General features: G+C 38.1%; 2 pseudogenes; one reads left to right on the top strand and one right to left on the bottom strand.

The window, feature by feature from the left end:
* Positions 1-2139: 2139 nt before the first annotated feature.
* On the bottom strand, positions 2140-17803 carry LOC140953746 (metalloendopeptidase OMA1, mitochondrial-like; annotated as a pseudogene).
* A 1030-nt stretch (positions 17804-18833) lies between these two features.
* LOC140922033 (uncharacterized) lies at positions 18834-26466 on the top strand (annotated as a pseudogene).
* The last annotated feature ends 161 nt before the right edge of the window (positions 26467-26627 follow it).

Raw genomic sequence — 26627 nt, 5'->3', positions numbered from 1 at the left:
TTGATACATTTACTTGTGATTCTTAATTACTTAATCATTAAATCCACACATTGGCTGAAACGCACAACGGAGTCATAAAAGATTTTCCGTACTTCTTAAAGCAATGGTTCATCAAATTATTTTATGCTACCTTTGCAAAAATGTGGCAACAATCACTGAGTGTGACTTGCAGTATCACTGGCGGTACAGAATTAGCATTTGACATAAAGAAAAAAAGTGTTTTTTTTTTCGAAGAAGAAATCAAGCCTACACACACAATCTAGCCTGAGTATCAGGCGTTTCTGGGGAAAAGGGGAAAGATGGAAGCGAAAAAGGGAGAGAGCTTCTCCCCCTCCCCCATCTAAAATCTCCTCTCCCCTAGCCCTTTAGGAAGGCCTGATACTCAGGCTACACACTGTTTGTTTAACACATTTTTGTTTACACGTGCAAACGTATTACTTTTTTACAGTTCTAATTTTATCTTTGTAACTTGATAATGATGTCATGGCGACATCGAAACGTCTTGTTAAACTTGTTTCGCTTATCTTTATTCTTAAGTGAAAAAAAAAGGGAAAAAAAACTAAATTATTGTCCACGCCCCCAAAAAAGATTTTACGTTACCCGTGAGTTTTTCAGCTTCTTACACCGAATATGAGCCAGATTTTCGTCCGCGAAATAATCTAATTTTACAGAAAAAATGAATGGTTTGGTGTAACAAGGTAGCAAATTTCTAGGAAATTACATTCACGACTCCTGTTTAAGAGTGAAGGAGCCAAACCAAACCTGTTGATACTAGAAGTTTGGACCAGGGAACGTATACGAATTGAACTGCAGGACATTTTTCTAATTTAAAAATGTTTTCTGTGGTAGCTAACAAAACACTCTTTAAATATTCCCTGTCGCTGGTTGTATGATATTATGAGCGTTATTTTCTATAGCTTTACATATGGTTAAGTCCGTTACACAGAGCGCTAATCCCGGGAGGGGAGGGGCGAATTCGACCTTCAATCTTCCATTCCATTAATTTTAGTCTAAGTATTTAGAAAGAGATAAAGTAAGGAAAAGGACACGATTTGCCTTTTTTTACTGGTTGCAGAAGTTTTGCGACACAAAATATATTGAAGTGCAAGGCTTCCCACATGCACACTACTAAAAACAAACTATTATAATTATAATATTATATTATATTTAACTGTTATCTAAATTCCTTGTTCATTATGGAGGTGACGATGGTCTTGTTAACGGAAGTTGATCTTCCCGGGATATAAACGTTCCTTCACCTAAAGAAATGAAAATATAAGGCGATAAATTACCGGATTCATACATCACTGCTTGAACTCATTATCAAACAATTCATCAAAAGTACGAGAGAATCATAAGATAGAGAGGAAGGGTATGAAGGGGTATGTCAATTTTAGTTAAGTTATTTTTAGAGGCTGTAATTAAACGGAAGCCTAACTCTTGAGAGGTCCGCACAATTAAATCGATTGTTTGAAAGGCCACCACGTCCTCATAATGCAAATGGTGGCACACCTAGAGAGCATGATGTTCTATTATTAATAATTATTCTCTGTTGACAACATTGAATAAAAGTTTGCGGACCTCTCAGGAATCCAGCTTCCAATTAATTTCAAGTGTTTAATCGATGAAATTCACACATCCTAAGGGCTAGACACGGCGTTTCACTCTCTGACCCCATTATTCTCTCTAGAAAACTAAGAAACTGTTACGAAGGACATTTCAACGCATACTAGTTGAACTACTAAAAAATAACGGGTTTTTTCTTTAAGGATGAATTCAACTCAAGGATTCATTTGGAAGCTATAGTTATAAAAACCTCGGAGTGTTCTATCTGATATCCAAACACCAAGATCTGGGTTAAAAATAGGGGCAACTTGAAAAATTCTTGGCGTGAAGAAAGTCCATCTCCACTTAAAATTCGAAAAAGCCTTTTGGGCTTCGAGTTCCTCCTCCGGTTATTTCTGATTCTTTTCAAGTTCTTTTTCAACCACTTAGGTTGTTCATTTAACTGCGAGGATAGTTACCTTCACTTTATACACGAAGAACAATGATTTATTTACGCTAACTTGAGAGGTAAGGTCTTCCTGGAATATGCCGAAATAAATAGTTTGGAAAGCAACTGGAGTGCAGAGTGCCATTTTAGACATTTACGCTGTTAGAGCGTGGTACATCATTGATGGTGCCATACGATATACACTGTATATTTAGAATACAGATTGTATACGATTGAAACAAGACGTCCATTAATTTAACTGGGAGAGGTGGACATCTGCATTTCGTCCTGGCCTCTAGAGCCTGAAGAAAAAAAAAAACAATAATGATGAAACATGTTTAAAAGCAAAGGAACAACAAATACATGTAATAATAAAAATCTTGACGGTGGGACATTGACAAATGACAATTTCACATAAAATAGAACTTATATAGTTTGAACGATGAATGTCACAGTCACAATTATGTCAATTATGACTCAACACTGCCAAATTGAGGTCGACCTTTTGAGGAACCCACTTCAAATATGTAAGCACCCCACCATGACTTCATATAAGCCCTCCATTAATTTGTGCTAATTCAAGCACTAATGGGACATCACTAAACAAAGGAATAACAAATACATGTAATAATAAAAATCTTGACAGTGGGACATTGACAAATGACAATTTCACATAAAATAAAACTTAGATAGTTTGAATGATGAATGTCACAGTCACAATTATGTCAATTATGACTCAACACTGCCAAATTGAGGTCCACCTTTTGAGGAACCCACTTCAAATATGTATTAAAGCACCCCACCATGACTTCATAAAAGCCCTCCATTAATTTGTGCTAATTCAAGCACTAGTGGGACATCACTAAACTATTTTACACATCCCTACAGTTGTTAACGACTTTTACCTTTGGCAGTAAAGTTTCAAGTTTTTGAGCTCTGTCACTGTGGGAAGGATGAGTGGATAACCATTTTAGTGCTTCAGGTTGGGCCATTTGATCCTGTGCAGCTGCGAGTCGCCACCAAAATCTGGGACTTTCACGAACGTCAAAGCATGCCTGTTTGTTATAACATACGCGTATATCAATACAGTAAACTACTCTTCAATACTATGTGGCATGGAATTTTTGCTGGAGTTAAATTCCCTGAAATACAGACTTTTATGTTTCATTAGACTTAAGTGTTGGGAGAAAATTTCCGTATATATCAAGATGTTTCAGTCGCTTCAAATTGGCGGTAAGACAATGACGGACAATTACGACACTAATTTCGTAGCATTATCTTGAGTTTTTAATTGCAATTTTAAGTAGCCTGTGAAGACAGCCATTTCTCCTCGCTCCTCGCCCCTTGGGACGAAAAGTGCCACGCGGAAAGGTGCGAGGAGAAACGGCTGTTTTCGCAGTCTAAATTTAAAGCTACAAGTGTAGAACATGGTGATTTCTTCCGGCATCAGTGCAGGGCAAATTGTAAAATACCATCTCTACAATGATATCTTGCACATTAGAACTGATGACAACACCATTGGTACATGAGACTAGTTTTTCCACTGGTAGCTTAGAGGGTTGAGGTATGAGTGGGATAATCGAAAGTGTTAAACCTTGATTAGCCTTTTCATGCATGATTCAAGGGCAGATCATGTCATGTCACTCTACGCGCGCTAAATTGTGTATTTCTCTCCGACCTTGTTTAATCTATTTACGAGCAGAACAACACTACAAAAAAGTCTTGTCCACGAAATCAACACTGGTTACTAGAAGTGTAACTACATGGTTTCTTCTTACCTTAGCAGCCATCGTCATTCCAACCTCATCTGCTTCTTCCTCCAATAGACCAGTTGCACTAAGAGGTCACGTGACCAATGCTTCCTTAAAACGATGAGTTGGAATCTTGCTGATGCCAAAAATTGACAGAGCACATAAAAATTATTTTACACCCAAAATTTGAGAGGAAAAGCATTTAAGGGAGATATTTTATGGCACTTTGATTTTTCAACAAAGCACTATGATTTGTATTGGCCGCCATGTTGGAGGGCATACTCTTGCCCTCCAACATGGCGGCCAAAACTACTTTTTGCTTGTATCTTGTTAAACGTTTGATAGTTACGCTCAGATGTGCTGTAAACGTTACCACATCATCTTTTCAACATTTCCCTTGAACTTTAAGTGCAAAATTTGTGTTCTGAAAGATGTAATTCCTAATTTTAAAAACCACATTTTGGTCACGTGACCGGCTACGAACTTACTCATTTTAAGAAAATGGTTCGGGTTTGAAAAACCAAATCCCTATTCTTTTGTTTAAGATATGACCCACTAATCGTTTTTCGAAGGTAAAATCGTATAACTTTTATTTTCATAAAAACGACGTCACATGACCTCTTAGTGCAAATGGCCTATTTTCTTGAGTAAGGGAGGTGCAAGAGAATCTGATGAGGACAATTAAATTACGCTGATCAGTGTACAAAACAATTTACCAGTACTATAACGACAAATCAATGTAAAATGAATTTGCTCATGCCTTTTGGTCCCTGGCTGAAAAATGTAAATTTTAACCACTTCCCTGAGGGTCATAATGAGCCAACCACTGAGGTTAAACAAGTTAAAAACATCATATGTTATGAGCAGCAAAACTGGGGTTTTAAAAGTCTGCCTTTCTGTCGTACTCGAACCAAACAATTTTCCGTTTTTTATCAAGGACCTAAATTTTACAACACCTTAAACACCAACATCATCAACGCTTCCTCACCTTTCTCCTTTAAAAGAGCACTTAAGGCATTTATTTGTAATAACTATTAGTATATACTCCAACAAAAATCTTGCGAAAAAGCCTTTTGATATTCAACATTTGTAAACTTCCGTAATATTGATTAGTTTAATTTTTCACCTGATATTATATTGTATCCGTCGCCGTAATTTTTATGCCATCTTCGAAAAATTGTAATTGAGGAGGCCTAATTAACATAAGCTTTATAGTTTCTTTTAGGCCTCCTAGCCATCTCTTCCTACATTCTTTTTTTGGCATCTTTTCGTAATTATTGTCATCGTGTGGCAAATAAATAAAATACCTAAAAATACCTAAATACCTAAAAAATAAAGCTGATATCAAATGGCCACACTATACAATTCAACGATAGCCTGTATTTAACGTTGGTGCTGTTGTGCAATATCATTTTCCGCACCTTAACATGCTCCCCCAAAACAATTTAACCACCAGCTTCATGTATGCAGGCCACTGTAGAAAAAGTCTTACCACAAGAATTCTGTTCTGTAACCACTGAGCACCAAAAGCAATCAAATCAGTTGGTAACAGAGCCCAGAGCATTGCCAATGAGATGATAAGAAACATGTTTATAAAGCCATGAAGACTCACTTGCTCTGCCTGAAATAATAACAACAAGTATTACTTAAAATACATATATTGCAATAACCCTCATAAAACTCGGGTTTTAGTAGTGCAGTCAAGTTAAACCCTGTTGCGTGGGGTTAGGAACTGGATGGGTAACTCGCTGTGAATATTGTCGTCAAGATCCCTACTTTACTCTTTCTTTCTTCTTAATAGAACGTCTTCTTTCTTTATTCTCTGGTTTTATTTTTAAAAGTGTATTGAAAAGCATTTTAGGCCTTATTTTGACAGCCGTATTAAGAAAAAAATACAAACAGGGCAGTTTTAATGGAAATTATTATACTTCAGGCTGCAGTAAATAGCTAAAACTTTGATTTTCCATTTTCATTGGTGCAAAATGAATTCCAAATTAGATTTTAGGGAAAAAAAGACAAGGTTTTGACCATATCTGTGTGACCAGAGGAGGCTTAGAACCTTCATGTAGCCTCCCTGCAGACATCCTTTGGGGTTTGTTCGTCATGCATTCATTTCTCCCCCACAGAGAAGTGAACGCTTGACAAACAAACCCCACAGGACGTCTTCGGCGAGGCTACTCAGGACCAAGCACAAGATTTTGCGACATAACAACTGCCCTGGGTCTCTGAGGATGGCTTGACAGGTGATGTCACACCCAAAATTGCAGAGGACGACTGGGAACGACGCTGAATAATTACATGTATAACATAGCTGGAAAATTTGCCTAATCAAATTCAACAGCGCGAGGATGTTTCATATTCTATTTATAATACGATCAAGTGTTTTTTTTTGGTTGTGTCTCCCAAACAAAAAGTGAAGAAGGACACCTGATCCGCACAGGTTATACATAATTTTATTCCCATAGCCTGCAAAGCTAATTCCTCTTTTCTAAACCCCTCTTCCTAAATATTAAAGCCCCTGATCTTGTATTACAATGACATAGCAAACCCTTGCTGTTTAACCATCAATATTGACTGCTAGAAGTCTCTCAGGATTGTTGCACAATATGAAATTACAGTTGAACCTCCCATGGTTGACCAACCAAAATGCAAAGATTTAATAGGTGGTTGCTTACGAGAATCAACCCAGAGGGAGGCTACAGTATGTATATGTGCATATTGTCACTTATAAAAGTTCTTCACCCCTGCCCCCCCTCCCCCCCACCACCTTGAGGTCTAGTAAATACAGTGAACATCATGGAGACCAAACGATGCTTCAAGTGATCGCTTACAGGAGGATACAAACAATGGAAAATCTAAAACTACAAATAATTGAGAAAAGTGGGTGGTAGCAGATGTGCAAGTGGTTGCATAAAAGAGATGGCCGTTTATGAAAGGCTCTTAGTGCAGTGATTTGACTGGGAAAAGTTTGGTGTTTTGGATCAGTGGTCACTTAAGAGCACAGTTGTCTGTAAGATTCGAGCTATATTAAAAAGGCGCTGCCACACTATCTCACCGAATTGGCTAAAAATTGGCATGTAGACTTGATTTGAGGTCTTTAATAAGGAATAGGTAACTTAAGGTTCTAATTCCTCCTATTTCGGAAATTATCGACATGGCCGGTTTTTGGGTGCCTCGGACCGGCGCCATAGTGGTTAATAGAAGCTGCTTTTGAGCCTTCGACTACAACCCTGTCTTCAAAGCTAATCTTCCTTTGCCAATACAGATTGAAAGAACAATCCCTCTCTATTTTATTTTTAGAAACTACTTCGAAATTGATAACGTTTTCGCAACGATCGATTAAACTTTTGGTGGGTATACTTTTTGAATTTTTTACACCCGCAAAATTAACAGAATTTTAAAGGCGTATATCTCTTTTGCCACATCGCATTGAAGCTTGCCAATCTGCCTGAATACTCACTGTTTGTAGTTAAATCGAGTTCGTTAATAAAAAAATTGGGCAAATTTAACGGAGCAGAAACAAAAGAAATGAATGGAAGAGTGTTCTAGCGACTTTGTCAATAATCTGTACACCGAATACTCGCCAGGTTTTGCCAAAATTACAATCGATAATAGAGTTTCTGTCATTAAATCTGAGTGATCTGTGTAATAAAATTAGCCTCTGTAATATAATCGATAACTCTGCTGCGAAAAACAGTATAAAAAAGGCAGATTGTATAAGGAAAAGGAAAATGAATTTGTTATGTTTATGCTACGACGCGTAAACAAAATTCAACCATCACAGTCGAACAGGAATTTTCCTGATTTTCCTCCAGTTCCTTTATCGAAACCAGAGCTTTTAAAATTAACCATAGTAATGAAAATTGAGATGTATTACCTTACTCGACGACAATGTTGCCAGTTTCCACCTTGATCGAAAAAAAGTAATATTTTCCCACGCATATCGCGGGTCGTCACGTTTCTTGCCTGGCGTTACAACTCACGTGAAACCGCCTGGTTTCAAACAACTGAACTGAAGAATCCGTGAAATCTTAGCCAGGCAATAAATAATGGAAGTTGATATAAGTTATCATTATTAGTGAGCGAGGATGCGATGATATTTCCAACTACATGTATTTACAGCGTTTGAAGATTCACTCAAAACTCATGAGACATTAGCCTTGAAATAAACATCATTACTTGGGTGTTGGCGAAGTAATGAATAGACTCATTCTACCTTGTACACCGTTAACAACGGTGCCGTGTACAATTTTCAGGTATTTTGTCTCAATCACGAAGCCTGTTTTGAGGAGATTCTTGATAAACAGAAAAATTGGTTTGGAAGGGGTTAAGAAGAATGAGGGATGAGCCCAGGACAACAAAAACCACAGTCACCCCACTGAAGGGCTATAAAACTGTGCGCAAATGCCTCACCCTAGGGACAATTCCAGATTTTCGTTTCCTTGAAAAAGCTTAAAATCGCTAGACAATGCATGGACAACTCAAGACAGTCCTAATTCAAAATAAAGTAAACAGCAAAGAAAATTCAGTTAGCGACCAGAGTGTTTATCCGATATCGCGAACAATAAGGAGTGATTGAAGATGTGTCTGCAGTTTAAGGTAAAATCGTTTACCATGGTCACGGACCTTTCGACAACATAAGTGTACCGATTGAGGTAATATCAGTGGTAAAAAACGAACGCTTTTTACTGTAGGACGATGATGGTGATGGCATCCAGAATTTCAAACTGTCAAAACCTATTTTCTCTGCTCGTCAACTCAAAAACGCCTCTGAGGGCAAGTAGTGGTAATGTGCTTGTTAGTAAGACGTCCAACATAAGGAGACATTCATAATCAACTCGGTTAATGCATTGATAAAGCGAAACTTTCTCCTTTACCGTTAGGGACAGAGTTCAAAGGCGCAAAAGATTTTTAGTTCAGCTCTAGCATGTGTTGTCTAGCGATTTGCCTTGAGCTTCTCTAAATTTTCCAGATCAAACAAGCTGTGCACATCATACATAATCTTGTCTGGGCTCCCTTGAAAAATTGCACTTCATCAGAAGCCTTCAAGTTCATCCTCCGCGGCGACAACTTCATGATCTATTTTAATGGGTGGTTTTCTGGAACTATCCTATGGCTTGTCCTTTCTGGTCGTCACTATATTAGCGTGCTCGTTTCAATTTCTCTCCAGCAAAAGTCTCTATCAGGAGCGTAGCCAGGATTTTCCAGGTGTGCGTAAAATTTCCAAAACTTACCCTAACATCTTACTCAGTTCTCTCGCAACGTTTCCCCATTACATTTGCTAATTCTGTTAACTAGGTGAGGTTATGCGTGGATGAAATGGCACTTGCAATCGGTGAGAAAATTAGGTTAGACACTTTACCCTCAAGGACGACTCTCACGTTTTGCTAACACTTTCTACCTTAGAAGAGATAAGTGAAGCTTTGCCTTCCCCACTCCGTGTAAAAAAATGTCGTTCGGCTGTTCAAACTACTTTTAGAAAACAACAAACTTCCCAACTTTAATTTTTAATAAAGGTATAAGGGTAGGAATCCAAATTGTTTTGGAGTATTTCACTGATTTTAACACGATGATTGTGAAGTAGTGTCTAGTGAGTACGGGGGCTAATGCCCCATCGTAAAAATCTGAAATTGAAAACAAAAATCTTGTATAACCGAGTAGTACACAATTTTAGTTATTTTATTGAGTTGTGAAAAATCACAAATTTGTTTCTTCTTGAATGTGTTATACTCTCATCCATTCAGTCTTTCCGATATGCCCGTCGGATAGCGGAAGTTAACGTAAATGATCGATTACCTGAAAAGAAGCTACCATCCTAACTTTCCACCTTCGGGTCTTTTCCCTAGCCATACTTTTTTCCCTCAAGGAATTTTTCTCTGTTTTACATAATAATTGGTCTTGCATTCAGCTTATCGATTTTGAGAGCCTAGTCCTGTGCCGTATTCTGATGCGATCTACTTTATGTAGCTTTCCCCCCATCTAACAGCTCCTTAGTGAACAAAAACGGTTTTAATTGCGTCTATTCAAAGAACTTGCCAAAATTTTTCCAGCGGTAAGCACGATGTTCCTAATTCACCCTAGTCCCCTTCTTAGACGCTTTCATGTGCATCAGGTGTTAAATTTTCTTTTCATAAGCTACAATGCTCATAATCGCGCATTCTGATGTCATTTATGCTTAAAAAATTAAAAATTAGGTTATCGAAGAAAGAGTGAATTAAAGGTGTCATGAGGCGTTTGTGGTTTCATGAACTATTTGACGCGGTCCTTTTCTTACGGCTTATGTCCGTTGGTGAAACCGCTACTTGGGTTTTCTTGGATTGAAAAGGGTGGGCTCTTTCTAAACGTGGCGTTGTTTATGGGACCTTAGTATTCAGAACAGAATCGGTCGATGGCAAACGACGAAAAGGCTTTTATGTGGTAAGTTACAGTGATGAACCTTGCCTCGAGATGGTCATGTTTTTGTACAAACCTTCATCAATTCAGTGTTGGTCTGAAAATTTTTTGTTATGGATGGGGGAAGGGTGGGGGGGAGAGATCAGAACATGTACCTCGTGTTGTTTACGAGACATTAAAGTAATGAAAACTGTTAAACAGTCTTCTACAAATCAAAATAGTTGCAAATGCTTACGGGAGGCCCTAACTATATGATGATTAGAAGGGCAATATTTGGAAAGGTGCATGGTCGTGGAGTTAAGGAGATTTGACTAATCAACCAATTTCCCGCCAAACATAAGGGCGTGGCCAGTGGCCCCAAAATTGTGTTCGCTCGCCCCGGGCTGGCTCGACTTTTGGGATACGGTTATGGAGTTATAAACAATGAGTTCATCATCTATATAGCCTACTCGCCCCAAAGTGACTGCATTTCGCTTTTCAGAGACCCATCAGTTACTGTATGACCCTCTCCGATCAGATTTTATGTCCGTGGTACTGGTGGTGAGGTCAGTCCACAAGCAGAGTCATGAAAAACACCGCCACTTGAGCCTTTACGTTCAAAACATTCCTGGCTATCGGGAAAAAAAGAAGGAGCTTTTAAAAATACTAAATAAAATGTCATTTCAAATTTCACTTTGTCACCGTTCGAAAATTATTGTGAATCAGACCGAATGAAAGTTCACTCAAAGAGGGGGAGGGGGGAGGGGGGAGGGGGGTTGGTAGTTCTTATTAACAGTTCCAGTTAGCTAGAAAATTAAAAGTTACGAAAAAATAGTGGGCGAACTGCAGAATACATGCAAGAATGAGAAAGAAAATAGAAAACAACTTCCTGTTCAAATTCGGGTGAAACGTCTAATAGCGTCAAGAAGACTGAACTTGATTGAGGTTGTTCATTTCAGTTCCGTTCCAGCGTGCAGTTCTTCCTCCTAAAAATAGCTTCGTCTCCCACCGATCATTCCATGTCATATTTTTCGGACTTATTATTCAGTAATGACGGTACGATCAGGTAATTTGACTTGATGAGTTCTTTAATTTCATTTCATGTACTAGTTTTATATCTTACGCTGGAAAGATCTGCCAAACAGTGTACCTTAGCAAAGGTAGGTTCCTGTTTACACGTGTAATTTTCGAATACCATACAATTTGCATAAAGCTACAGTGCTTGGTTGGTTTTTCTACCCTTTTGATAAAAATTGACAACGTTTGCGTTATCTTTGCCTAAGAAAATATGTAATTTGTAGCTGTATACAGCGAAATACTACAGAGAAAATTGTAACTGTGCAGTACACGAGCGGCTCCCGATTGGTCTGGCAAATCGAAGAGCGAACTTGAGCTAGTACCGTGTGTAAAAAAATTTATAATTTTCATTTTAGCGCATATTTCAAGCTCTTCGCAACATCAGAATCAAAAGATCATCTGTTTACCTTACAAGGGAGGGTTTTTTAAGCGATAGATAGGGTTTAAGAGGCACGATCAATTTTTAAAAAATTTTCTTTTCAAATATTCACCGAATTTTGTTTTGAAGTTTTAGCGGCCAAGTGGCTGAACCACTGCGCATTCATGCAATCATATTTCTGTTCCGTTGCATTTGCCCAATTATTTTATTCAATAATCTAACTTAGCTATAAACAAACTATCTTTAGTTAAAATGGCTTAGTCTAAATCGATGTGGCATGGGTGATATTGGCCTTCCAATTTCTACCAAATTTGTGTACCTTTTAAGTACCGAAAAAGTGCTGTGAGAAGTTATAGCCGTTCGTAGCTCAAGCTTAACCATTTTCAGATAAGAGTAGGTAAATGAAAGGAGGAAGGATAGTTCTTTGCAACTGTATGAGTCACGATTAAGTTATTTTAATGATAAGGCTAGAATTAATTACTGTAAATCTCCTTCAGTTCACCAACATAGCGGCCGCTCGAGGGTGTCTAGAAAACGACGACCTAGAAAACGAAGACCTACGACCTAGAAAACGACGACCTAGAAAACAACGACCTAGAAAACGACGACCTAAAAAACGACGACCTAGAAAACGACGACCTAGAAAATGACGACCTAGAAAACGACGACCTAGAAAATGACGACCTAGAAAACGACGACCTAGAAAATGACGACCTAGAAAACAACGACCTAGAAAACGACGACCTAGAAAACGACGACCTAGAAAATGACGACCTAGAAAACGACGACCTAGAAAACGACGACAGGGATGGGGTAGCTCGAAGGATTAAGGGGTTAGAGGGGTACAGAAGGCGGGAAATAAGAGGACGATGGAAGGGAATTATGAAGGGGTGAGAGGTGGGCGAAGAAGGAAAATTACAGAAAAATAGTAAATATTATTTGTACCGGCTAAGGGTATGAAGCCAAGGAATAAAACGGTGGAAATGGAAATGCAAGGTACGCGAGGTCTCCCCTCTGTTTCGTTTAATTATCAAACAAGCGTTGCCTGTTTGTTATTGGATAGATTTATTTGATGACAAGAATTGTATTAGCTTATTGTGTTTCAAACCAGTTTTTCAGTAGAATCGAAGTGAGAAAGGAAATAATTTACAGTCTGTCTATAAATCCACTTACCTGAAGAATCTGTTAAAAGAATTTGCTAACCTGTAAAAAGCGATTGTTGTAACGACCCGCCACAGAAGTAAGTTAACATTGAAGTTTTCTGAATTTAGCTACGAGATTAAGACGATTTGTGTTTGTTCTGATGGCGAATTATAAATATATTCCTTTAGATCGAATAATTATTAAAGCCTGGTAGTCATTTGAGCTAAACAGTTCCTGAGGAAACACCCTCCCCCTCTAGAACTGGCTGGGGTGGTGGACAATAAAGTGTTTACCAAGAGAGTTTACTGATTAAAAGTATATCGGGTTAGTTTCATGAGCGATCCCGGAGTGCGTTAATAAAAAGAGGTTTGGGGAACGAAGTATTTCTAAAAGTCAAAATTTGGGAAATTTTCACGTTTAGGCGGAGATGCTCGATTGATTTATTGATTAACGTAAACCTTCGTTACATATACCCCGCGAGATACCTACATCTATTGTTCTTACGTTATTTTCATAACGCGGTTTATAAAACCGTCTCTCGCATTTTTAAACAGTAGTTACAGAGTGCCTAGTGTCGTCGCAGGAGCTATTGTTTTGTCTTGGACATTGCATTGTGCATTGCGTGAAAGTGATGGAAGAATTAAAGATGAACCGAAGTGAAATTTTTAATTTTGCTCTGCAGCGTTGTCTCTATTTCACATGATGTAATAATTTATTTCTTAACAATTCAAAAGTTCTACCGGAGATCTCACTGCATATATACCACGCTATCGGACCTGTGAGGAAACAGAAACTCCTAGGATGATACGATTCAAATCTTACAGTTCAAATACAGTTCAAATCTGATGACACGTCAACATTCATTGTGTCCCACATAATATTTCACAATTCTCGTTACCGGTATGCTGCCGTTTCATGTATGGAAAGGTACGAGAAAATGTTGAAGCCCTTCTTTCTTTATTTTCAAAATAAAAACTGTTTGTTTACGGTATTGAGCTGTGAACACAAAAACGGCACGCCTGATTTATTTCCTGTTTAATTTATGTGGGCTTGAACTTTCCGCTATAAACGACGCGCCAGTGAAGCAGTGAATATTATCTAGGTCATTTAGATTTGATGAAATTTGTTTAAATTGGTATCAGGATAATAAACAGGTCAAAGCAAAGCTTTTGGCCCCAGTAGTCAGCCAGGTTGAATCATGACTTCATTGACCATACTAAAGGAAAATTTGACTTGAGAAACGTTTTTAGTGGAGCTCTCTCGCGCGCGCAAAGGGAGCACAATTGGTGACAAATTTGGTTACCTTTGCATGGGCGCCATTCCATTCAATCAAAACGTCTGGTTTAAATATTAAATTTTCGGCAACTTCCATGCAGTACCGAGTGGAAAAGCATTTTCGCAATATATACCCAAATTTTCGAAAATTATCATCGGGAAGTTTTCTTTCCGCATTCAACTTTGCTCCCGAATGTCTAAAATTTCTGGTTGAATGGTTCGCATTTCGGAAACGTTTCCGGAAGTCTGGGAACTTTTCCGGCAAAATACTGTACCAATTGCCGCTGTTTCCAAAGTTTCTTAAGTTTTGGGTGAATGGAAAGCGCCCAAAATGCATCCAAGAAATTTTGGTTTTGAGAGAATCGTCTGCACGTACTACGATGTGCAAAAAAGTGTGCTGCACGTGTAAATTCAGTAGACCTATTGACCTTGGCATTACTTATAACTAGCCCGGGATAACTAGCGGCTATGAGCGATTTGCGTGGGTGTTTGGCACATTTGATAAGATTACACTGAGATTTACTATGAATATGCTATTTTGGTTTTGTCCGGGGATGGGGCATTTCGCACACTTCTATTAAGCCCCCCCCCCCCCCCCTCCCTGCGTTTTTTTTTTAGGTCGTCGTTTTCTAGGTCGTTGTTTTCTAGGTCGTTGTTTTCTAGGTCGTCATTTTCTAGGTCATCGTTTTCTAGGTCGTTGTTTTCTAGGTGGTCGTTTTCTAGGTCGTCGTTTTCTAGGTCGTAGGTCTTCGTTTTCTAGGTCGTCGTTTTCTAGACACCCGCCGCTCGAGGCCTCGTCAAAACTGTCATTCCTGTATCTTTGAAACCAAAGAGAATTCGAACCTTATAATATGCATTCAAGGCCCGTTTACACGTTAAAAGAGAAGGAACGGCTCGGTTAGAAACAAGTACCGGTTCCAGACGAAATCTCCTGTTTACACGTACAAATTCTGTAATGTGCCCGACAGAAAAAGGCACGGCACTTAGAGCCCCTTGGAACGGGTACTAGACTGTTTACACATTGTTTTCTTCGAGACCGGTAACGATAGAGCCCGCAATAATTAAATAAAACTGCTTCGATTAGTTGTTCATTTGCGCTTATACATACAGTAGACTGTGCGTATCTCCGACAATCATGGATGCAGGTTTACAAGCACTTTTCTGGTTTCTTCCAAAGAAGAGAACACGAAGTTCACGTTTGACAGCGCGAGCGATTCGTCAAAGAAGTTCTTCTGAGAAAATGTACCGAATTAGGAGAAAAACAAGGTTTACGGTTCTTCTATTAACAGCCCTTGTATCGCACTTCGCAGTCGAACCAAGAACAAGGGCTTGGTTTGATCTTACATAAAGCACTTACTCTGACGATCAGCGGTATGCTAGCTTCCGAGTGTCGAAGAAGGCTTTCCAGTTTCTTCTTCTAACACGCATGTGACGTACGCTAAACAACTGACGTGGAGCACCACGGGCTCAAAAAAAACGTAACAGAACGGTACCGAAAAAAGGGTGAGCGTTTACACGTTGACGAGAAAACAAAAATGTGGGTACGGGACCGTTTCTTACCGGTTACGTTCCGAAAGGGGTCCATAGCCGCCTATGGACCTTTTTAGGAACGGAACGGATACAACTGGAACGGGTCAAGTACCTTTTACACGTCGAATTTTGTCGGAGCCGTTCGTCTTTTTATCCGGGCCGTTCCAATTTTTTCGGTCGTGTAAACGGGCCTTCAGTATTTAGGACACCATTCTAAGACTACATGCCAAAAATCAGCCAAATCGATGAGGTACCGTGTCAGGCCGAAGTTCGAATTTTCCAGAAAATCACTCTTAAGAGAGGCGGTCGCTTTGCTTGTACATGTATACTGTTTATTTCAAATACGGTAAAATTCCGAAAATAAGAAAAAAATACTGAAAATTGCCAGTGAAAATTCTGTAGGGTTGTGAAAAATATTTTGGTAATAATGTCATTATGTTTATTAAATACCACTTATTAAATAACATTGGGTCTAAAATTCATGCCCTGACATTATTTTAAGTTAACACTTACACCATGTTGCAAAATAGCATGCGTATCTCATGCCCCAGTACAGTTGCTAGAGTATTATCATTGTGTAAAAGCTTCAGCATTCCAGTGAACATAAAAATCTGGCCATTCTGCAGATACAACATTAAATTTTGAAAAGTCAACTTAGAACTTTCACTGACTTATTAACTTGATTACTATAATCATACTTGAATCATACTGTGCCACTCTTGCTAGACTAAAATATTATGAAAATACCAGTACTTGACAGCACTTTTGTATCATTTCTTGTTCTTAACAATTTTTCACAATTTTATACAGTACATCAGGGGGTAGTACTTCACACTACAACTTCACAATAATCCCCTAATAATGTTTAGGAATTTTGAAAGAAGTCTTGATGAGTTTTGGACCAGATTTCAGACAAACAAAAGCAAAAAGCAAAAAGCAATATTGTAGAGCTCTACTTACTGGTAAAACAAATGCATTAATTCCATAACTTTCCACCACGTTGACTTGCCAAGATAAATTGTTCATCTCCTCACCAAGATTAGCCAACAATAATCTTGTAGCAACCCTGAAAACTCTCACATGATCAGGATGGTTCGGGGGCAGAATGTGTTCAGCAAATGCTTCCAATACTTTCTTATACTCCTTTTCTGTCAGTTCTACCATTTGCTTGTGAGAGATTGGCATAAATCTTGTCCTGTGTGTCACAGGTGATTCTTCTAAGTGAAAGAAGTAAAATCCAACACAAGCTCCTCCAAAACCTCCAATGAAAACTGTGACCCCCAGCTTAGACAATTGCAAACGGTTTTTGGCTGATAAGTTTTTCCAATTTTTGCGAAAAGTCCTGAAAAATGGAAAATCAATATTTTAAATGTTTTCATCTGGAATTAGGTATTTGTTTGTACAATCTCAGTATCTTGAATGTCATTAGTACTAACTGTATACCAGAAAGGCATTAGAGAGGGTCCAGATTTGCAAAAATAAGGGGGAGGACAAAGGGATGATATCTAGGAGAATTCAGGCCCATGGGTAGAAGAGGTAAGGAAGGCTGGAGATGAAAACTAAAGGTGAGAGGTGTGAGTTCTTAAAAAGTGGGAAGCAGGAAAAATATAGGGAAATTATTCAGCAATGCTCAATATTTTGCAGTCAGAGAAGGCCTTAAGGGAAAAAGCCAAGAAGAAATGGGCAGAACCCAGCAACGCAAAGTATAGGAGGTGGCAATTTGGACTCCCTAGTTCCCCTTTCCCCCAAGGGAATGTAGAAGAACAAATTTATTTTGGCTGGCAATCAAACCTAATAATACTTGAAGGACTATGAAATAGTGGATTGATGCGGTAGTCATGTTAGCAGGGCGCATGTTAGCTAAATTTATTTCATATGTAGCTGGATTCTTTTCTTGTAGAGGGGTTACTACATTGCTGATGTTGTTTGCTAAGGAAATTATAACATTTTTTAGATATGAGAATTGAACACTAAAACTCTTAGACACTCCTAGTCTGAAAAAAAAAAATTATCATTATTATTATTATTATTTTGTCTGCCCTTTAAAAAGAAAAATGTGCTCTATGACCATGAATTGATTGCCTGTATCAACAAGATGAATGTCCTCATTCAGTGGGTTTTCTTATAAGAAAATGTACATGTAAAAATATTTTGCCGGCTGGATCACAAAGTGATCATAATAGTAGTGAGGCAGCTGTATGGATGGGAATCGAAATACTGTTCACCAAAAGTAAAACTCTACCTTCCACCTACAATAGCAGCCAGTTTGATCCCTTTGGATAGTGGGCCAGATTATTAAACAAGAAAAGCAGCAAGTGGTGCCAATGGGGCAGCAAATCTTGGTTTACTTGTATGAAATTCTCGGAAAGATAAATGTTGGTATCCCCAGGAGCCTTTGTAATATGATCTACCCAAATGATGGCTGTACCAAACACGTCTCCCTAAAAGCCGATGAGCTGCAGAAAAAACAGAACCTCCATGTTCTTGCCAGCTCAAAAAAGAATGATGAAGACTCTTAGACATTCCTGTAGATTGCTTTGTACATAACAACCTAGTTATCTGAAATGAGTTCATTTCTCCTTTTAAATGGTGATTGGCTTAAAAGGTTCACAAATTAAGTATTATATTGGATTTTGTATTCAGAGGAATATAAATGCTGCTCTCTTCTGCCAATGCAACAATGACTCTGGACCTGTAATTGAAGGGAAAATAGCGATTAGTTCAAATGTAACAACTTGATTTTCCACTTTGTGACAAGGTCAGGTAACAAAACGGTTTTGCTACCTGTCATCATACATCTGAATTCACTAATTGTACCAGTTTCCTAGAATCACTAGCTAATTAGGCTAAACTGTTCGAAATAGTATAATATAACAGTCGCTACAGAATAAAAAAAAAATACCTTTTATGACAAATTATTACGGTGATGTTTAACCTTTGATTAAACACTGTACATGTGTACGTGTGAGGCTTAACTCAGCGAGCAACATAACCTTAAATATTTGTACTTTTTAGGTATTAAAACATTATAGTCATATCCTGTACGCGTTTCCGTGGGATTTCTTGATGTTGTGCCCCGGCCTATGGGGACAGTATTTGTATCAGATACGGATAAATGATAAATTGACATACACAAAACGAAATTAAAAAAAACAAACAAACACACAACAAAATTACATGATTCTCCGTGATCTTGTATTAATTTGCTTGTTAAAAAAGAGCGTATCGTATATCCTTAGTTCCGCCATTCAGTCCGCCATACTGCTTTATTTGAAGGAGCGGCTACTAAGGAGTAAGCATTTACTTCAAATATGCGAATTTTAATTGTCTGCAATTGAGAAAAACATGGCATCCACATTTTTTAAACGAGCGTATTATAGTTTTTAAGCTTAAATTTATAGCTTATTCATGGACAAGAAAGCTGTTTCTCCTGACTCTTCGACGCAAATTACTGAAAAGAAGAAGAAATCAAAGAAGAGAAAGCACAAACACAGGTTTGTTTTTTTTTTTTTTCTAAACATTAAGCTTATAATGATTTTTTATGCAGTTTAATAGCAAATGAGCTTGGTAATGACGACTGAGAGCACAGCAGGACAACCTTATTTAATAATTCGTGTTGGGCACTCGATGTTATATAATACAAAGGTCTATATTTTCCATTTCGTCTGCAGTGCTGATCGCATTTGGTTGAAACGCATTGCATTATCTCCTTCCATATCATATTGCACATACATAGAGAATACTTCATGGAAAGTGCTGGCGTACGGTATTTACGCACGAGTTGTTGACGTATCAGAAATCGAACGAGTGAGCGCAGCGAACGAGTAAGATTTCTGATACAAAAACAACGAGTGCGTAAATACCGTACAAGCACTTTCCATGTGGTATTGTGTTTATTATATACATACTGAGACATTCATCATTTTGGCGACCTTTTTATTTTAAATCTTTCAAAAATGCTAAAATTTGCCGCTACACACTTACCGCAAAATGACAACGAAAACGAAGTATCAGCTTTTTAGTAAAAACGTTTGTTAAAAACATAAATGACGGTGAGGATATGAGGTAATCCAAGAACTATAAGCAATCTTAACTGTCTGTTCTTAATGCACAATTGAAAATGAGTGAATTTAAGTAAAATGGCCGGTTTCAATATAAGCTTAAGCTTAAATGAAAGGCAAAGTAGCTCCGACAAAAAGCACAACAAAAGCTTACGTCTCGTTCTGTTTATCCCTTTCCGCTGTTGTTTTGCCGGCTCTCTACCGTTTTCTTTATCGACAGTAAAACAAACGAAACTATTCCACTCCATATCCGGAATGTTTTTCACTTTTTAAAGCGAAAAAAACTCTTTGAGTAAAACTTTTCTCTTTGAATGTGTGCGAAGCGGCGCTGCAAGTTGCAATAAAAGGCGGGAATTTTGGCGCGAAACTCACACATCTCTGTGGCTTCTGATTGGACGTATCATTTTTCTCACACGTGAAAAAACATCGTTCGCGATTCTGATTGGACGTATCATTTTTGTTTACGTGTGAAAACCATCGTTCGCTCCTCTGATTGGCTAGAACTAATTTGCGTACGAAAATTTACGACATAGCTTTTTGGTGAGTATTTCTCAGTATGTATATAATAAATGCCAGTATGCAGAGTATGGCAAGTGCACGCACGAGCCTTTTTTAACAAAGCTTTTTTGCGCACACCAAAATCGTAGCATTGCACGCGGCAGCGTTGGGCCTACAAAGAGTTTTGCACCTGACTTTCAGGGGCGTAGCCATGATATTTTTTGCCAAATCTATTTTAACCTCTCGGTTCTCCCACTTTCCACATCCCTTGCTTACACTTTTACTTTCTCATCAGTATGGTGAGGATATAAACGAATGAATGGACTGGCAATTTGTCTGTAATCTTGTTTGTAGCCTTTCTTTTGAGTGAACTGAATGGTATAGCATGAACATACTAGTTTGAAATTTGAATTTTTAATAGGTCATCTAAATAAAAACAGCTGGAAATGTGCCTAACACGTAAATCTCGCATCCTTTTAATACTTAGCCTCCGTCTCTATAGGCATGCACCTGTATTCTGGCATCAAAAATCGTATTGCAGGTTCTGTATGCATGAGATCTCGTCGATTTCTGCCATATACGCTGCAGACTGATGTACATGTAAGCTATGTCGATTTTAGTTTTTGGAAGCCCCCCCCCCCCCCCCCCCCTACTGGAAAATTATTTTCCTGCATATTCACAAATTGTGCTGAATAAATTAATGTGCTCCCTTTATTGGTCGATAGGATCAAAATGATAGGTCAATGCCATTGAATGTAACTTGTACACCTCCAGGTCCACAAAAACATATGTAAACAGTAAACACCTGCTGATAAGAAACTACTTTTTTGAAGTCTAATGTCCTGCAAAATAGGTTCTTGTAGTCGGGTACTTATTGACAATTTTTGCCAGGAGCTTCTTTATCCACTGTTTCTTATTAGCAGATGTTTACTGTAACTCAGGCTTCATAACCATTCCACTCTATTAACTATGATTAGTGTTAGAACCCTAGAGAAAAATCTATACACTTAAAGTTTAAATACTGGTTTAACCAGATAATTGAAAATAATATTATCTCATTGTTCAATGTATTATTGACCAATCCATCCATTTATCTTACAGGAGCAAGTCTGGGAAAAGCAAAAAGTTTAAGTCATCCAGTTCATCACAGGACATTGAAAGTGACAGCACCAAAACAGAAAGTAAAAGAAACAAGAGTGACAGTGAAAGCATCACACCTCTAACAGAGTTTCTTGATGACAAAGCAGAACTTCATGAACAGCTCTTTACAATCATCTCCAAAAGGAAGTGAAAGAGATGATGCCAGACATTTTAAAGGTACTTGAACTGTACATACATGTACCTTGTAAAAGATATAAATTATTTTTGTTTCTTTTTTTATGATTACTGGTAGCTAGCTATACAGGCAAATAGTGGAATTGGAGAACTGACAAGAGGACATGTAGTTGTTAGGTGTACAAACAACCCAACTACATCTACAGGTACATGTAAAATCTGCCAGATAGACATTGTACCTGGCATCTCTGACCATGATTGCCCCTTAGTGGTTGAATTAGAGATCCCCCTTAAACAGCAAATCCCTGTCGGGAAAATTTGAGGCTCACCTAGAAACTACATGTGAGCAATTTGAGGCTAACAGGATGATACAATGTCAGTGAATGATCTGTGGCTTTTGTTTTTAAGGATGCCATCCACAAAGGCACCCTCAAATGTACAGTGTATCCCCCCCCCCCCCATAAGACCTCTAGAAGAAAAGATAATTTATTATAGCATAATAATATTATATACAGTATAATTATGTATTCTCTCATTGTTTGTTTGTTTGCTTATTGATTTATCGATTCTTTTTTAATTACATAAGCAGTGTTGTAATGCTTGTTGCTTGCATTTTCTTTTGTAATAAAGTTTGCTTATTAAGTAAAAAAAAAGTAGTAGCAGCAGATGGCATGCCAAAGCTAATAATTTCCAATGCAGCCGGCTAGGAGGAGTAAATCTGAATTCAAATGCATACAGTGTAGGAAGTAGTATATTCAAGAACTCACTATCACAAGTGCTCTTTTTTCCCATACACAATAAGGGAATAGAACTTGTTACCTGAAGATATTTCCACCCTGCCGAACTTGTACTCTTTTAAAATATCATTAGTTAAATGGCCGCAACTGTGGTTTGTTTTAATGAATTAGTTTGTCTATTTATATTTATTTACTTGCTAATTTATTAGTATTTTGCATATTTGTTTATAGTGGATATTTATTTATTTATTTACTTTTAAAGACCCCTCACAAGAATCTTCATTTATTAAGGAGGTGGGGTTCTTGGAAGAAGAAGAGAAGAAGGCTAGTGCAATGTTTGTTTTATTGTGTTTTCTTGGTGAATCTGAAACTTAATCCATTTGCCCCCCGGAATTTTGCCAAAAACACAGTTTAGTTTTCTGGTCACTGTCTGGCTAAAACTAACACAAGCCATTGACAGCTTGACTCGTGCACTTTGCAGCTCGTGCACTTAGTGGCCTTCTGTTTGAGATGCAAAATATCAGTTTCTTGATGTTTGGGCATGCATAAAAACCCAAATTTCAAGTCTTGACTTTTACTTCTGGATTTGCTGCCCCCACTCTTCTTTCACTTTTCTTGCCTTCCTTTTTTCTCTTTTCAGGAGCCAATAGGTTTCATCACGGCATTTTAAAGCCTAACGTGGTGGCCAGAGAAGTTCCATTTTTTCCATGTTAAATCCTTGTTTTATGAAATCTTTTTTATTGTTCTCAGAAGCTGAGCTTCAGGGAAGTAAAGAATCTTTGCTCAGAACAGCTGCAGTTACTATCAAAAAGGCAGCTTGAAAGTATCATCACTGGCAAAGAATTGGATTCATCTGAAGATGAGAGCAGTGAAGAACCAGAAAACCGTGAAAAACTAGAAGTGGCACAGGAACAACATGAAAAGGAGGATAACATAAGAAAACTGGTACTTTACAATATTAAAATTTCTCTAATATTGATTAATATGAAGCGTAGAGATAGCCCAAGTGCTCAAGAGTCACTAATGAATCGAATTGAAGTTGATATTACATTTATAATCACAACTAAAAGCTGTTTCCCGAGCATGAGCAAAATTTTATTTTGTGACATAATAATTATTGACAAGCATGGGGCCATGAATCACAATTTTTTATTATTTACTACAAATTGAACAGCACAGTGAGCCTAAGAAATGTCCTGAGTTCTTATGTCTTGTAGTCTTAATATACTCACCTTAATCGCTTTCAAGTTCAGAGGTGCCAACTGAAAAAATATGCATGTGGTACGGAATACAATGAAGTCTGGCAAGAGAACATGTTCTGTTGAGTTTGATCAACAAATGTGTAAAAGGTGATTGGGAGTTTACTTCGTGCACTGTAAGGTTAATCAAGTAGTTCTTGAATATAACTTGGAGAATGGCCACGACAAACCTATAGGTACCGGTGATTAATAAAAGATCTATTAAAGTGGCTCAATTCAAACGACCACACGATAACTTACAATGTAAACAGAAAGGTTAAGTACCTGTAAAGAAGCTTGTAAGCTTCCCACTTCAAACTGTGAGGGGAGTGGGTACAAGCTTTTAGCGCAAGGGTTTCTGGGACGAGCGTTACTTATGAATGGTAAAGCCTCATGCCGCCGAGCAACCTGCGACATGACTCCGACACGGCTGCCGGTACTGCCTGCGATACCGTTCCGATGTTCGAACAGAAGTCGCCGGCAACACACAGAGACCCTGTCAGTCCTTACCGCCGGCATGCCTGAGAATTTGACTCGAGTTCTACTTCAAAGGCATACGGGCGTTAAAAACCTGCGATGTTTCTTAAGCCGTCGGCGTTATGTCTTCATATGTTGGAGTAGTATCGGCGGCATATGAGAACTAGGCTTAACCCAAACAATCCCAGAAATCAATATACCCTGCAAAGCTTATATCCATTCTCCCCATGAGTTTCTGAAAAGGGGAATTGTCCACGATCTTAATGGCTTTGTTTCTCGATGAAATGCAGGATTCCGACAGTGAAAGGAAACGAGAGAGAATCAGAACGGGAAGAGAAGAGGAGAAAAAAGAAAATGATATGATCATATTCCAGGAAATGATTACAATTCCAAACCAAGAAGAAATTGATGAACTTGTTGGAGGTAGGTCAACATGTAGTTTTGTAATACCACGATGCAAGTAACAGCACGGTCTCGAAAATGGCAAATCAAAACAGCATCAATCGAGCCCTCTCTATTTGCTTTTGGCTTGCTCCGGCACTATCCATGTATATAAAAAAATAATTATAGAATAAAATGAAATAATAATAATAATAATAATAATAATAATAATAATAATAATAATAATAATAATAATAATAATAATAATAATAATAATAATAATAATAATAATAACAAAAACAGGCGGCACAAAATTAGGTTTAGCGTTCTAAACGTTGTTTCGTGCTTACATGCTTCTGTGTATTTTTTCCTTTCCTTTTTTTTGCGTATTTGTTTCTGTTTCATGTTTTGTGGGAATCTTTTCTTTAATACATGCATGAATAAAATAATCAACCCGATCGAAGTGACAGTGGGCACGAGGCAGAGAGCGACAGAGGCGTCCGTATGTCAAGGAAGGCTTGTGTCAAGTACAGATAGTTATAGAGAGTAGAGAAAGAACAGATACCGTTTTCAATTAAAATTCTTGACAACCTGCGGCCAATGCGAATGCTCCGACGAACTCGAATGGCTAGCGTTTGAACTTTTTGCTTTTGACTGTCTTTATGGTAGACAATTTTCTTGTCGTTTTTTAGTCAATATTTTGCCGTCTAAGTGAAATTATCTTAAAGTGAAGTAAACTTCCAAATGTACGTTGAAAAAGGAGAAAAACTCCAAACAGGCAATAGTAAACACGGCAAAATTGAAAACATGTTGGCTAAATTTGAGTCGTGGCTCCTTTAAACCACTAAGTTCTAAATGTATGATCAGTGGTTTAATAGTCCTGCTGGAATTGCGTACTCAGATAGAAAACTAAATGAACTTATAGCCCTCGCATTCGTAAATGCGATTTAAGCAATTGCAAATTAATCCGAGAAAAAAAACATTCCGAGGCTTCCGCAGGATTCGAACCCATGGCCTCTGCGTTAGCAGTGCAGTGTTCTACCGACTGATCTGTGAGGATCCATACATCGACCGCAAAATGCGATTACGACTGCTATAGTCGTAACTTCGTTTATGTTTCTATTCCCGCAGTGTACATCATCTTCCTTCGAAATAGAACACTGTCAGAATTAAGTATTACAAAGATTATTAAACGTTACAAACAACAAAAATGAACTTTGAAAAGCTGTTGAGCTACCAAGTTTTCAAACACCACAATTGCAATCCGTTTCAATATCACCTCAAGTTTGTCCATGTCTTTCTCATTTTGTATTTGCTGCATTATTAGAGAGCTTTAGATTCTGAGACGAGTACGAGACTTTCTCAGTACTGGCTAGGCCAAGACACAGATATCCGGATATTTTTGAGCTATTTAGAAGTTTCCGAGATATTTAGAACATTTTAGGATATTTAGAAAAAATTTTTTTATATTTGGACAAATTTATAGCATTTTTTTTTGGCTGTTTTCCAGCCTTTCCTTGCTATTTTCTTGACAGAATACTCAGTTTTATCATTCTATGCTAGAAATAATCCAGTTCAGCGGTTTTACACTTGACTAATGTTTCCATATCACTACACACTAGCAGCCATTTGTGTCTAGGCCTAAGTATTGCTCACTCGTGAACCAACGTCATTTTGGCGGGAAAACGTGATAGCCGTCAACATTCTACTACGAATTTTAGCAAGAATGTCGTAGTGGCGGGAACAAGTTATCAAATGTAAGAAGTTCAATTTATCATTTTGCTATTGAGAGAGGGCTTAACCTCCTTCAGTATAAATAACCGTACTAACTTTTTTGGTGAAAAACGAAAAAGTAAAATGAAATTTTCCGGGGTGTCTTTTTTTTTTTTAACACAAATCTCTTACTCGCACTCGTTCTCGTCCTCAAATCTAAATCTCTCTCTTTATACCTTCCTTTAATGTTTTGAACCGTTTATTATTTTTATGTTTCACTCAATTTAGTGGCGGTTCCCGCTGTTTGAAGTTTGATAAGTTTCGTAACACGGCTTCTTTAACAAGCCATACTTCCGTTCACGTGTCTTCGTTTGCAGGAAGAAGTGCCATGCAGGAAAACAATAAAGGTGACCCAGGCCAATTTGATGGACCAACCGCGGACGAAGAAGCAGAGCTAAAAGAGCTGGAATTCCGCGCACGAGCTCTTGAGTCGCTTGTCCGCGCGCGTGAACGACAGATGAAGATTGAACAGGGTTGAAGATTTTTCACTGAGGCAGTACATCGCAGCAGGAGGGTTTTTGTGTCGTTGTGTATGGAGCTGTGCCAACAAAAGGTCTAAGAAAAGAGGACCTGTTAGGACCCAAAAACCTATAAAGAACTGGGACAGTCGTAGTGAGCTTCCTTGATGCACATGTGTAGCTTGTGCGGCGAGAAAAATGTATGGTAC

The sequence above is a fragment of the Porites lutea genome, chromosome 12, assembly GCF_958299795.1.
Source record: "Porites lutea chromosome 12, jaPorLute2.1, whole genome shotgun sequence".
Classification (NCBI taxonomy): Eukaryota; Metazoa; Cnidaria; class Anthozoa; order Scleractinia; family Poritidae; genus Porites; species Porites lutea.
The sequence above is the reverse complement of the archived record's forward strand: the minus strand, read 5'-3'. Positions and strand labels throughout refer to the sequence as shown.